General features: G+C 33.7%; 1 non-coding gene across 1 annotated transcript; it reads right to left on the bottom strand.

The window, feature by feature from the left end:
* Positions 1-383: 383 nt before the first annotated feature.
* On the bottom strand, positions 384-490 carry LOC139856300 (small nucleolar RNA R71). The gene has a single exon (XR_011761790.1). It is a non-coding gene; the product is annotated as a small nucleolar RNA R71 (small nucleolar RNA).
* Positions 491-15,285: the final 14,795 nt, after the last annotated feature.

The raw sequence follows: 15,285 nt of genomic DNA, 5'->3' as shown, positions 1-15,285 counted from the left end.
TGGAGAATTCAGAACCTTTAAGTATGGAAGACCCAATGAGAGCTAAACGCACAGGCCAAGGTCACGCAATTACTCATCCTGACATTAATGCGCCAGATTATGAAATCAAAGGATAAATTCTACACATGGTGACTAATCAATGCCAATTTAGTGGTGCACCGAAGGAAGATCCAAATGAACATCTTCGTACCTTTAATAGGATCTGCACACTATTTAAAATCCGAGAAGTTGAAGATGAACAGATATATCTCATGTTATTTCCCTGGACTTTAAAGGGAGAAGCCAAAGATTGGTTGGAATCGTTACCTGAAGGGGCGATTGATACATGGGATGTTTTAGTTGAAAATTTTCTTAAACAATTCTTTCCGGCATCTAAAGCCGTAAGACTTCAAGGAGAAATTGTTACGTTCACACAGAAACCAAATGAAACTCTATATGAGGCGTGGAATAGATTTGGAAAGTTATTAAGAGGATGTCCGCAACATGGTTTAGACACTTGTCAAATAGTACAAATATTCTACCAAGGATGCGACATCACTACAAGGAAAGACATAGATATAGCAGCTGGTGGTTCCATTAAGAAGAAAACCGAAACTGATGCTTACAAAATTATTGATAACACTGCTTCCTACTCACATGAGTGGCACCAAGAAAAAGATATCGTTAGATCATCTAAAGCAGCTAGAGCCGATCCTAGCCATGACTTAGATTCCATTTCAGCAAAGATAGATGCTGTCGAGAGACGAACGGAAAAGATGACCAAAGATATCCACTCAATACAAATTAGTTGTGAGCAGTGTGGAGGACCACATTTGACAAAAGATTGTCTCAGTATTGAACTAACAATGGAACAAAGAGAAAATATTTCATACATAAACCAAAGGCCTGGAAATAATTATCAGAATAATTATCAACCGCCAAGACCAATTTACAATCAAAACCAGAATTACAACCGAAATGTTCCATACAACAACCAACAAGGTCCTAGCAATCAACAAGTATCCAATAATACTTACAATCAGCAAAGACCTAATTTTCAAAACAAACCACCACAAACCGATGATAAAAAGCCAAATTTAGAAGATATGATGACAAAGCTAGTTGAAACTCAAACGCAGTTTTTCACATCTCAGAAACAAACTAATGAACAAAATGCTCAAGCATTTAGAAATCAACAAGCTTCTATTTAAAATCTGAAACAAGAAGTAAGTAACCTAGCAAGGTTAATAGGTGAAAGAAAATCGAGAAGTTTACCTAGTGATACAAATGCAAACCCCTGGAATGAAACAGCTAAAGCCATTACCACAAGAAGTGGTACAACACTTAAACCACCTGAAATACCTGGAACTTCTGATGAAACTATTCCTACTCCACAAGAACCACAACCTGATCAAGATAAGGAAAAAGAACTAGTAGTTGAAAAGGTTAATGAAGATAACACAGTTAAGGCTAAACCTTATGTTAAACCATACCAACCACCACTTCCTTACCCGAGTAAAATGAAAAAAGAGAAACTTGAAGCCGAGCAATCCAAATTCTTGGATATGTTTAAACAAATAAATGTAAATCTTCCTTTCATTGATGTAATTTCAGGAATGCCTAGATATGCTAAATTTCTGAAAGATTTAATCACGAATAGAAAGAAAATGGAAGAACTCTCGGCCGTTACTATGAATGCTAATTGTTCTGCAGTGATGTTGAATAAGATACCAGAAAAACTATCTGATCCAGGAAGTTTCACAATTCCATGTTTTCTAGGTAGTCTTAGTTCAATAGAAGCATTGGCAGACTTAGGTGCTAGTATAAATCTAATGCCGTATTCACTATACACTAAACTAGACCTTGAAGAATTGAAATCAACAAGAATAAGTATATAACTAGCCGATCGATCAATAAAATATCCTAGAGGGATAATGGAGAACATGCTAGTTAAAGTTGGTACTTTAGTATTTCCAGTAGATTTTGTTGTTCTGGACATGGAAGAAGATTCTCAAGTTCCTCTCATATTAGGAAGACCATTCTTAAACACGGCTAAAGCAATGATAGACGTGTTTGGTAAGAAATTGACCCTAAGTATAGAGGATGAGAGTGTTACCTTTTCAGTTGATAGAGCAATGCAACAACCGCAATCTGCAGATGATACATGTTATTATATTCAAACTATAGATTCACATGCAGAATTGTTAGAAGAATTTCCAGAATTACAAGGAACAGGAGAATGTTCTTTAGGAGAAGGAACTGAACCAATTGATGAAGCTGAAATGTTAGCTACACTAATAGCTAATGGATATGAACCAACAACAGAAGAAATTCAAATGCTAAAAGAAGAAGACATATATCAATATAAATCATCGATAGAAGAACCTCCGACATTAGAGTTAAAGCCACTTCCAAACCATTTGGAATACGCTTATTTACATGGTGAATCTGAATTACCTGTAATAATATCGTCTTCTCTTACTGAAAATGAGAAATCACAACTCATTTCTGTGTTGAAAGCTCATAAATCAGCCATTGCATGGAAGATTCATGATATTAAAGGATTAAGTCCTTCGTATTGCACACATAAAATCCTTATGGAAGAAGGTCATAAAACGTATATGCAACGCCAACGAAGACTAAATCCTAATATGCAAGATGTAGTTAAGAAAGAAATTATTAAACTGCTAGATGCAGGTTTAATTTATCCAATCTCTGATAGTCCATGGGTAAGCCCAGTTCAATGCGTGCCTAAGAAGGGTGGCATGACTGTCATTACAAATGAGAAAAATGAGCTTATTCCTACTAGGACTGTAACAGGATGGCGTGTATGTATTGATTATAGAAAATTAAATGACGCCACCAGAAAAGATCACTTTCCCTTACCTTTTATTGATCAAATGTTGGAAAGATTAGCCGAAAATAGTTACTATTGTTTTCTTGATGGTTTTTCCGGATATTTTCAAATTCTAATAGCACCCGAAGACCAAGAGAAAACCACATTCATGTGACCTTATGGTACTTTTGCTTACAAACGCATGCCATTTGGACTTTGCAACGCCCCTGCAACCTTTCAAAGGTGCATGATGGCGATTTTTCACGACATGATTGAAGAATGCATGGAAGTTTTCATGGATGACTTTTCAGTCTTCGGTGATCTTTTGAATCATGTTTAGTTAATCTTGAATGAATGCTTATTAGATGCGAACAATCAAATCTAGTACTTAATTGGGAGAAATGCCATTTCATGGTTAAAGAAGGCATCGTTCTTGGACATAAAATTTCAAAATAAGGAATTGAAGTGGATAGAGCTAAAGTAGATGTAATTGCTAAACTTCCACATCCCACCAATGTTAGAGGAGTTAGGAGTTTTCTAGGGCATGCCGGTTTTTACCGACGTTTCATAAAAGATTTTTCTAAAATTGTCACTCCTATGAATAAACTCCTAGAAAAGGATGCTCCATTCATCTTTTCAGATGAATGTATCAAATCTTTTAATATTCTTAAAGAGAAACTCACTAATGCGCCAATCATGATAACACCAAATTGGAATCTACCATTCGAACTTATGTGCGATGTAAGTGATTTTGTAATGGGAGCCGTTTTAGGACAAAGGATTGAAAAATGATTTCAACCTATATATTATGCTAGTAAGACGTTACAAGGAGCACAAACAAATTATACAACTACTGAAAAAGAACTCCTTGCTATTGTCTTTGCTTTTGACAAATTTTGTTCATATCTCGTTCTATCAAAAACGGTGGTCTATACCGACCATTCTGCTCTTAGATACCTATTTTCGAAACAAGATGCCAAACCAAGATTAATCCGTTGGATCTTACTCTTACAAGAGTTCGATATTGAAACCCGAGATAAAAGAGGAGCAGAAAATATCGCCGTTGATCATCTTTCTCGTCTTGAAAATCCCGAATTAGAAGTTCTAAATGAATCGGCCATACAAGACAACTTTCCTGATGAATATCTTTTGAAGATAGATTATAATGAAATTCCATGGTTTGCAGACTATGCAAACTACTTAGTTTGTGGATTCCTTGAAAAAGGATTATCGTACCAAAAACGAAAGAAATTCTTTAGTGATATAAAACACTATTTCTGGGAAGATCCACATCTGTTTAAAAGTTGTCCAGATGGAATAATACGCCGATGTGTATTCGGAGATGAAGCTAGTAAAATTTTAAACCATTGTCACACAGGACCAACAGGAGGGCATTATGGGCCTCAACTAACAGCAAGAAAAGTTTATGATGCTGGATTCTATTGGCCTACAATTTACAAAGACACACACCTTCTTTGCAAATCCTGTGATGCTTGTCAAAGGACCGGAAAAATAAGTCAACGTGATGAAATGCCACAAAATGTCATTCAAGTATGTGAAGTATTTGACATTTGGGGTATTGACTTTATGGGTCCATTTCCAAAATCTCATAATAATCTCTACATTCTCGTTGCCATAGATTATGTATCTAAATGGGCGGAAGAACAAGCTCTCCCAACTAACGATGCACGAGTTGTAGTCAACTTTTTAAAACGTCTTTTTGCAAGGTTTGGAACACCGAAAGCTTTAATAAGTGATCGGGGAACTCATTTCTGTAATAATCAACTTGAGAAAGTTCTTAAAAGATATGGAGTAACTCATAAAATCTCCACTGCTTATCATCCACAGACAAGTGGACAAGTTGAAAATACCAACCGAGCTTTAAAACATATTCTAGAGAAAACCGTAGGATCAAATCCAAAGGAATGGTCCATTAAGTTGGAGGATGCACTCTGGGCTTTTAGAACAGCCTACAAAACTCCAATTGGAACCACACCTTTTAGACTCGTTTATGGAAAAGCATGTCATCTTCCAGTAGAAATTGAACACAAAGCATTTTGGGCTTTGAAGACATGTAATCTTGATTTACATGAAGCTGGACGTCTACGGTTAAGTCAATTAAACGAATTAGAAGAATTAAGACATGAAGCATATGAAAATTCGTTAATCTATAAGGAAAGAACAAAGAAATGGCATGATAAAAGAATCAGAAGTTCAAAAGAATTTAAAGAAGGAGATAGAGTTCTTCTTTTCAATTCACGATTCAAGCTATTTCCTGGAAAATTGAAATCAAGATGGTCTGGAGCATTCATAGTCAAAAGAGTTTTCCCATATGGAACGATAGAATTAATAAATTCAAATGGGATTGAATTTAAGGTTAATGGTCACAGAGTTAAACATTACATAGATAGTCCAATGGAAGTTGACAACAAAGTTAATCACAATTTCGATACCACAGCTAACTAAGTGTGGGGAGAATCAAGTCTTTAAAGGATTTTATGTATTTCTGTTAGAGTTAGATTTTCTATTTTCGTGTAGTTCTCGAAAATGGAACCCGAATGGTCTTTCCCTAGCAGACCCTAAAGAACTAGTCTTCTCCCCCCATTCTGAATTTTTATTTTTTTAGGTTTTACGAAATGAAGACTTCCTGTAAACTAAACCATGGTCTAATGCTACACGCTTTGACTACTAAACGTAATAATGACACACTTTCGAGTGAAATAGTATCATTAATCAGAGGTAAATTGGACGGAGTAAGAAAAGAATCCAGATGCGAAGATAATAAGTTACAATTTGGTAAAGGAAAATCAAAATCCACAGCGAAAAGAAGAGCACGACACCTTGAAAGATGTCACAAATGCGGAAAATGGTCACATGGAGGTAAATGTTCAAATAATCAAACCTATTCAAACACCGAATTTGTTACTTTATGCAGAGACGAACCGTTCATATGTTTAGAAGAAAAAATACTGAATGCTCGAGGTTACGCCTATGTAGCCATGGAAAACGAATTAAACCGACTATCTTATGAGGAGGATAGATCATATCACTAAGAATATATTTCACAGGTAAGTCTATATAGTTTTTATTTTTATTTTTATTTTTAACCATTTGATAATAAACGCTAATTTGTTCGCTATAAAGTATTAAATTGGTATTCGATAAAATTAGGTCTTGCGACCAAAATTATTGATATCATACAAAAATTTATTACATCACTGCGAAATTTAACGTTTATTCTTAAGGTATAAATATCTTTAATCAATCAACCCAAAATATTTCAAAAATTCGTCATGAGTTAAATTAGGTCATGGAACCGAAATTACTTTACCGAAAAGAGGGGCGCATATTTTTGATAATATTTGATTGATTAAAGTGGGATAAAAGCCAAAAAGATTTTTAATTTTATTTTTACTTTGTTTTTAAAATTAATATTAAAATAATATTGTAAACTTGTTTAAATTAAATCAATATATTTAAAATTGTAAATATTTGAAAAATTAATATAAGTTCGTATGTATAAAAAAATTTAATTTAAGTTTGGTGTGAATTTATAATATGAATTTTTAATTAAGTTTGGTGTGAATTTTTAATTTTATGCATTTTTTAATTTAAGTTTGGTGTGATTATAAAAACAAAAATTTACTTTATTTCGCTAAATTAAAAATGTGATTTTTAAAATTCGTCGTGAGTTGAAGACTAGGTCTTTGAACCGAAATTGCTTTACCCGAGAGAGGGACGAGAACTTTTATTATCATTATTTTTAATCTTATTGAATTAAAGTATGCCAAAAACATTAAAAAAACCCAAAAATCTAAGCTTTTAAAACCGCGCTTTAAATAGACAAATTTTAAAATTTTGTCGAGGGACGGACTAGGACATCGATCCGAAACGACCTCGTCCTAAATAACAAGGGAAACAAAATTTTAAAATTAATTACTTAATTGTTTTATAAGTTAAAGATTTTTATAAATAAAAAAAAATAAAAAATAAAATAAAATACAAACTCCGCGAGTCGCGGAGTTTGAAGGGGAATATCACCGCAAGTCGCGGAGGATAAAAATTCCAGAAAAAAATATATACGCAAGAACAGATCAGTCCCCAACCCAACACCCACAAAATACTGCGAAAAACACCCAAAAACACACACGAAATTCATAAATTTTCACCATTTTTCATCAAATCTTTCACAAAATCAGGTTGAGAATGATGCTATCAAGGAATTACTCAAGGAAAACGGTAAATTTCTACACCTAAACACCAATAAATCCGAAAATTAGTGTTCTTGAGCAATTTTATACCCAATTCGATTTTGATGCTTTTTAGTGTAATTATGCTCAAATTGTTTATGTATTATGCTTGTATAACCTAGATTGATGCTATTTAACATGATTAGAAGCCTTAAACTTTAAATTTTGGGTAATCTAGGTTTTGTGTTCTTGAGCAAATTTGGGACTTTTTGATATAAACATGTTATGGCCGATTTTTGTCATGAATTATTGCTAAATTAAGTAGTATAACATGTTTAGGTAGTTAAATGATCCAAATTTTGAGCCTAAACATGATTTTTGAGAATTAAAGTGGACTTTTTCAAGTCTAAAATTCATGAAATTGATTTTTGAGAGATAATGCCATTTGAAACTTGTTTAACTGCTAATAATGATTATTTTGACATGTTATTTGATTTGAATGCTTATGAACTTGGTGATCATTTTCGTATATGCTTATTTGAAAAAGTGTAGATTTGATAAAAATATGAAAATGAGCATAAGTTTGATATAAATTGAACATGTCATTGTAATCATTGTAATTGATGATTTTGCTGACACTAATGCATATTTGGATGCATAAAAATTGTGTTTGATGTGTTTTGCAGACTGAAAGGGGTGATTCTTCATCCCAAGCTCGCAATGCTCCTCCTGAGAATGCAGAACAACAGGATATTGATAACTATTACAAACAAGATATACCTCATCCAGTTATGACATTTTCAGATATGCACGTGGAAAATTTGTACCCGAACTTGAGATTTGACAGACGTTGGATAGATTATCCAAAATACCAAAGGGGCTTGCATACTCTTCATTCTAAAGTTGTTGAAGTACCTAGGGTAATAGAATGGGGACCATTAGAAGCTGTAGAATTGGCCGAGCCAATTAGAGAATTACTTACTCAGAGGTATGGTAATTCTACTTTTAACAATTGGGTACGATTATTCAACATGCGTAGACCTGTATATAAAGTATGGTGTGAAGAATTATTGTGTAGTATAGAAATAAATGATCGGGTAGCTAGTTTAACCGATCGATCTTTTATTAGATTTTTATTAGGAGGTTCGATGCGCCACATGTCTCTACTAGACATGGCTCAGGCCTTACGTATATATACGCCTGAGGAGCTAGCATCTGCCGATTGTTGAGGTTTGATATTAAATGGTAGGAAAATTGATGAAAATTTTGATACGCATGGTGTATGGAGTCAAATGACTAGCCATCACCGATTTAAAGGGGGAAATTACTCTTATTTGGATATAGATAGAGCTGAGTTAAGAGCAATTCATAGGTTTTTAGCCAATTCGATTACACAAAGAGGTAAGAATAAGGAAAAGGTAAATGAACAGGATTTGTTTTACCACATGTGTATTCGAGACCCACAAAGCACTGTAAGTATACCTTATTGTGTAGGTTATTATTTATCAGCTATGATTAGGGGAATGAGACCGCACAGTATAATAGGAGGTGGTATATTTATTACATTAATTGCTGAGTATCTCAATGTGGATATAAGTCGGGGGGATTATTAATCAAAGAACCAGAACCCCACGATACAATTGGTGTAAATGTATATCATGGTGCTAAGGTTTTGAAGAGGCGAAATAACGCCGCAGTACGATATAATGGTAGACATCCACAGGTTGAGAGAAATCAACAGCAAGGTAATGTGGGAGGGGGAAATGAAATGACAGAAATGCAAAGGTTTATAGCTTCACAAGAGTAAGAAAATGCTAGACATCGAGCATTTGAAGATTGACAAGTTCATCAAAACCAAATCATAGCTTATTGCCAACATATAGGTAGAAACTATATTCCTACTCCAACACCCATATTTCCTCCCTGGTCTATAGAGATGCAACCACCGTATCCTACTTATAACCCAGCTGAAGCATTTTATAACACATAAGGTTATTAATGGAACCCCTTCTGGTATCAGTATCATCCCTAGTCTACTTAGTTTTATTTATTTTATTATTTGTAATGTTGATACATTTAATACTTATGTTGGAATTGTATTAGTTTTTATAATTTACTAACTTTTATTTTTAGATTTTAATAATTTTTGAATGTGGGTAATATACCAAACTTCAAAAATATGTATATATATTTGTAGTTTATCTTATGTACACAACAGGGTAAAACAACGCATTTTCAAAGACTAGCATTAAGTTCAGCAAAAGCAATTAATTTTGACGACAAGATGTAAAATATATGTGAAATAACAACAAGACGGAATGAACAAATGATGTGCACCATTTATCATTCAGCAAACAAACACAAATATGTTTGGAAACTTTGGTAAAATTTAATCATTTCTACGCTAATCACCCTCAATAATTTAAATGGTTACTGATTTCTTACAAATGAGGGCATTGCAAGATCTTAAGTGTGGGAAGGGGTTAAATTCTTTCGGATTTTAAAATTTTTACTTTATACACTTGGTTACCATTAAAAATACTAGTAAAGTAGTAGTTGTATTAGAATCTAGTGCTCTCTGATAATAAAGAACAGCCCTAGTCTTATATACTGACTACCCAATTCTAGTAAAATTTTTAAAAATTTTCAATTAAATGAACTCAAAATCATGTTTATACATATTTATGAACGATAAAACTAGGTGTTAACACCGAAATTATTGTTACCTTGGAAAGGACATAAATTGAAAAATAAACCAAAATGTTAGAATTCATTTAAGAATGGAATATAGGAGAATAAAAAGGAAAATAAAAGCCAAGTGTGGGAAATTTTCACCAAGTTATTCAAAATATATATCACATATTTTTGTACAAATAATTGAAAATACTTTTTTTTTGGACGATAATTAACTGTTTTACCCAATTTACTGTAAGAAAGATGGATCTACACGATGAATCAATTCCATCATTAAAAGGAAGTAAAGTCTTCCGAAAAAGACACGCGCTTCTTGATTTAGGTCAGGAAGTTGTCGTCCAGACCAGATGTAGGTTGATGAAAAATCTAGAAAAGTCATCTCTAAAATCAGCAGGAAATCCACGGACCTCAGCATAAAACAGAGTCGCCAAGTGGTCAGATTTATCCTAACCATGAGAAGGATTTATCTCGTACAATGGAGGGGCACCGTGCAAATTAGCTTGATAAGACTAATAAATCAGATCCCCAGAAAGGATAATCTCCTTTAAAGATCAAAAATCAGCTTTTAAGACTGATATTACTCAATCCTAGAGATTGACCTTAAAGAGTGAGAATTACAAACTCATGGAATTCAATGATATCTAAACTCGAGCTTGAACGAGAAAATATTTTGATCAAATTATAAACCGATTTGTTTTCTGAAAACCCATTTTCAATGCGTTCATTACCATTGAACGTAAAATCCTAGGAATTCACCTGGAATTCATTAGGTCACCTGAACTAAATCGGGTGTCAACCGTAAGGACGGTGGTTGCCTAGTATGGTCAAAGATAGGACCTTGTACCAGACCGAAAAATTATAAGGGTGAGCTTTACTATTGCTCCTACAAAGGATAGTAATTGCGTCCGACACGTTATAGACCATAATTAAAAGCATGTCAGGGGACATTGCCTTAACAGTTTCTTGTTCAACGCTTTCCTTTACAACCGGACGGTAGTTTACCGAAAGGTAATATACGGAGCAAGTAAACTGGACGTGTTGCTTTCCCAATACAAGGTTAGCAAGTGGGTGACACAAAACCGCAAGTTTTGAGCTAAAATTTTCAAATATGAAACCCACAAAAAGAATTTGCAAACACCGATGAAGGGTAAAAGCTAGATTTAATTTTCAAAAAGATCAAATGTTTTCATAAAGATCCAATTTCCTTAAAGGATCTAAATTTTATAGTCATGTGGGACTGTAAACCATATCGTTACTACCATTGTTTATACTGCCGTATAGAAATCACTGATGTACAAAGTGTGAAGAATAAAGAAGTGATTCTAGTATTTCAAGACTATATTGCTTGAGGACAAGCAACGCTCAAGTGTGGGAATATTTGATAGTGCTAAAAACGAACATATATTTCATAGCATTATTCCTCAAGAAAGACAAGCTTTTAGTTGCAATTGTTCAATTTACAAGTGATATTCGTTTAAATAATAAAAGGTGAAGACAAAAGACAGATTCGACGAATTGAAGACGCAAACGACCAAAAAGCTCAAAAGTACAAAATACAATCAAAGAGGTTCCAATTATTGATAAGAAACGTCTCGAAATTACAAGAGTACAAGATTCAAAACGCAAAGTACAAGATATTAAATTGTACGCAAGGACGTTCGAAAATCCGGAACCGGGACCAGAGTCAACTCTCAACGCTCGATGCAACGGACTAAAAATTACAAGTCAACTATGCACATAAATATAATATAATATTTAAATAATTCTTATAATTATTTATATATTATATAATATATTATAAACCGTCGGCAAATTAAAAGACAAACTTGTGTGAGCTGGTTTTACAAACTCCGCGAGTCGCGGAGTTTGTAGTGAAAAAATTACGCGAGTCGCGGAGACTCCCTGGACCAAAATCCCTATAAAAGCCAGCGCAATTCGACGAGTAAATATTTCATATATCCATCCTCTCTATATCTATACGTAATATTTATATTTATAATTTATATTTTAATTTAAATTTTAATTTTAATTCTAATAATAAGGGTATGTTAGCAAATGTTGTAAGGGTGTAAGTCGAAATTCTGTCCGTGTAACGCTACGCTATTTTTAATCATTGTAAGTTATGTTCAACCTTTTTAATTTAATATCTCGTGGCTAAGTTATTATTATGCTTATTTAAAACAAAGTAATCATGATGTTGGGCTAATTACTAAAATTGGGTAATTGGGCTTTGTACCATAATTGAGGTTTGGACAAAAGAACGACACTTGTGGAAATTAAACTATGGGCTATTAATGGGATTTATATTTGTTTAAATAAATGATAGTTTGTTAATTTTAATATAAAGATTTACAATTGGACGTCCCTATAAATAACCATATACACTCGATCGGACACGATGGGCAGTGTATTTATATGTACGAATAATCGTTCATTTAACCGGACACGGGAATGGATTAATAGCCACTAGAATTATTAAAACAGGGGTGAAATTAAGTACAAGGACACTTGGCATAATTGATAACAAAGTATTAAAACCTTGTTACAGTTTAAGTCCCCAATTAGTTGGAATATTTAACTTCGGGTATAAGGATAATTTGACAAGGACACTCTCACTTTATATTTATGACTGATGGACTGTTATGGACAAAAACCAGACGGACATATTAAATAATCCAGGAAAAAGGACAATTAACCCATGGGCATAAAACTAAAATCAACACGTCAAACATCATGATTACGGAAGTTTAAATAAGTATAATTCTTTTATTTCATATTTAATTTCCTTTATTTTATATTTAATTGCACTTCTAATTATCGCACTTTTATTTATTGTTATTGTATTTAATTGCACTTTTAATTATCGTACTTTTTAATTATCGCAATTTTATTTTATCGCACTTTTATTTATCGCAATTTCATTATCATTATTTATTTTACGCTTTAAATTAAGTTGTATTTATTTTTACATTAGGTTTTAACTGCAACTAAAGTTTTAAAATCGACAAACCGGTCATTAAACGGTAAAAACCCCCCTTTATAATAAAAATATTACTTATATATATATTTGTATTTTTGTAAAATAAAACTAATATAACGTTAAGCTTTGTCTAAAAGATTCCCTGTGGAACGAACCGGACTTACTAAAAACTACACTACTGTACGATTAGGTACACTGCCTATAATTGTTGTAGCAAGGTTTAAGTATATCCATTCTCTAAATAAATAAATATCTTTTGTAAAATTGTATCGTATTTAATAGTTTTTCATAGTAAAATATAAGCTATTTCAAATACCCCTCGCATAACATCAGACACGTACGCGTAATCACATGGGTGATCTTCACTCGCACGTTTGAGACTTTATGACTGGTTCTTTTTGTTAAGTTGTGACACGTACGATTGAGTAGTGACACGTACGCTTGAGATTGTGACACGTACGGTTGATACTATCATACGTACGGTTGATATCCTGAACCGCACGGTTTACCTTTTGTAAAGTTTTCAAGATGTTTAATTAAAACGACTACGCATTGGCCGCACCGTTAGTTCAGAGCATTACGAATATGACTCAACAATTACTTCTTGCTGAGAGTGAATCAGGAAGTGGTACGAAATGTCCGAGGTTAATGAATATGGATAACTATTCTACTTGGAATTCGAGATATAAGATATGGTCTGATGGTCAGGACATGAAACTTTGGAAGTACATTGAAACCGAATTTCAATGGCCACGTTCACCTGTGACAAATGAACTATATACGTTACATAATATGCCTTCGGAAGAACGTGATGTGTATAACTTGGAAAAGAAGATGTACTGTAACTTGACAAGTGCTCTTGATGGTCCGATTTTTCATCAATTTCTGTGTCACGATAATTCGTTCAAGATATGGGAAGCACTTCGTACCTTCAATGAAGGGAATTCATCTTACAGAACAAGAAAAGGGTTAGAACTGAAAGCTGAGTTTGATCGTTTTCACTGGCAAGTTGGAGAGTCTATTACAGAATTGGTTGAAAGATATCGTCATTTGCTGGCTGAAATACACAAGCATGATGTAACCATTGAAGAGAAAGACAAAGTAACATGTCTAGCTGGAGCATTACCGTTAGAATGGAATGTTTTCATATTAACTATGAAGACCAGTGGAGAATTAGCTACTGCTACAATGAACTCGTTTATTGCAAGACTTCAGGAAGAAGAACTAGAGTTGTTAAACAAAGTCAAGAGGTCTAAACAAGTTCAAGACACGAAAATGTATTGTCTAAATGGTTATACACCGCCTAAGTCGGCTCATACACCATTTCAAACAGCTTTTGCTACGAACAATCAGAATATGTATGTTTTGAATGTAAGCAGTGCACCTATTCAACAAACTTCGTATCCACCACAAGTTTCACCATGTTCTCTCAATACTCAATCACAGCCTACTACCAATACTACAGAGTCATCTACACCGACTGCATCAGATGTTCTGTTTGCTCTTAAGATCGAGAACTTGAGGAAAGCTGGAAAAGAAAGATTAGTTAAGATATAGCTTTGTTGTCAAGCCTTGTTAACTCTTATAACAGTTATCTTGATGGCCGTGTGGGTAACATTCATCTAACAACAGAAGATTATCATCAACTTGATAAGGATGAAGCAGAAAAGATGGATATTATGTGGGGTATGGCAAATCTTGTGAGACGAGCTAGAGATTATGAAGAGCGAACTGGAAAACCAATCAGTCTGACCAAAGATACAAAACTGGGTTTTGATATGAATTCTGTTACTTGTTATAACTATGAAGAATTAGGTCATTTTTCAAGACAGTGCACAAAACAGAAGAAGACGGGTAATCGTAATCCGTTCAAGAATCAGAACTACAGTTCTCAGAGTCAAACTACAAAGCGTGAGATTTACATTACTGATAAAGTAAATGAAGCTAATACATCTGAGGTTCTGAACAAAGCTTTAGTTGTTATGAACTAGTATCTTGCAGGTAGGAAACAGGTTTTAATCTTAAGGTAAGGAAGATTCGTTGCGACAACGGTACAGAATTCAAGAATCAGTATCTTGCAGATTTTTGTATTGAGAAAGGTATCAATATGCAGTTCAGTTCTACATACGCTCCTCAGATGAAATGTGTTGCTGAAAGAAAGAATAGAGTATTGATAGAGACAGCTAAAACAATGCTAGCAGATTCATCGTTACCTGTTCATTTTTGGAGTGAAGCTGTTGCAAATGCATGTTACACTATGAATCGAGTTCTGACTGTTAAACGACTGTGTAAAACTTGCTATAAGCTATTGCATGGGAGAAATCTGTCTTTGAAGCATCTAGAACCATTTGGTGCACCCTGTACCATTTTGAAAAGAAAACCAGGAAGTAAGTTTGATTTAAAAGTGGTTACTGGAGTATTTCTTGGGTATAGTTCTCCTAATAAGAGAGTTTTCAACAATGAGACAAGATGTGTTGAAGAATGATCTGAAGTTGACATCCAGAGGAATCATTTGAAGAATGCTCCAAAGAGTCATCCTTGGATTTATAACTATGATGAGCTGATTGATTCATTCAATCTTGCTCCAGATCAGACGGATAATGAAG

Source organism: Rutidosis leptorrhynchoides, chromosome 6, assembly GCF_046630445.1.
Source record: "Rutidosis leptorrhynchoides isolate AG116_Rl617_1_P2 chromosome 6, CSIRO_AGI_Rlap_v1, whole genome shotgun sequence".
NCBI classification, from domain to species: domain Eukaryota; kingdom Viridiplantae; phylum Streptophyta; class Magnoliopsida; order Asterales; family Asteraceae; genus Rutidosis; species Rutidosis leptorrhynchoides.
This window is presented reverse-complemented; position numbering and strand designations above follow the sequence as displayed.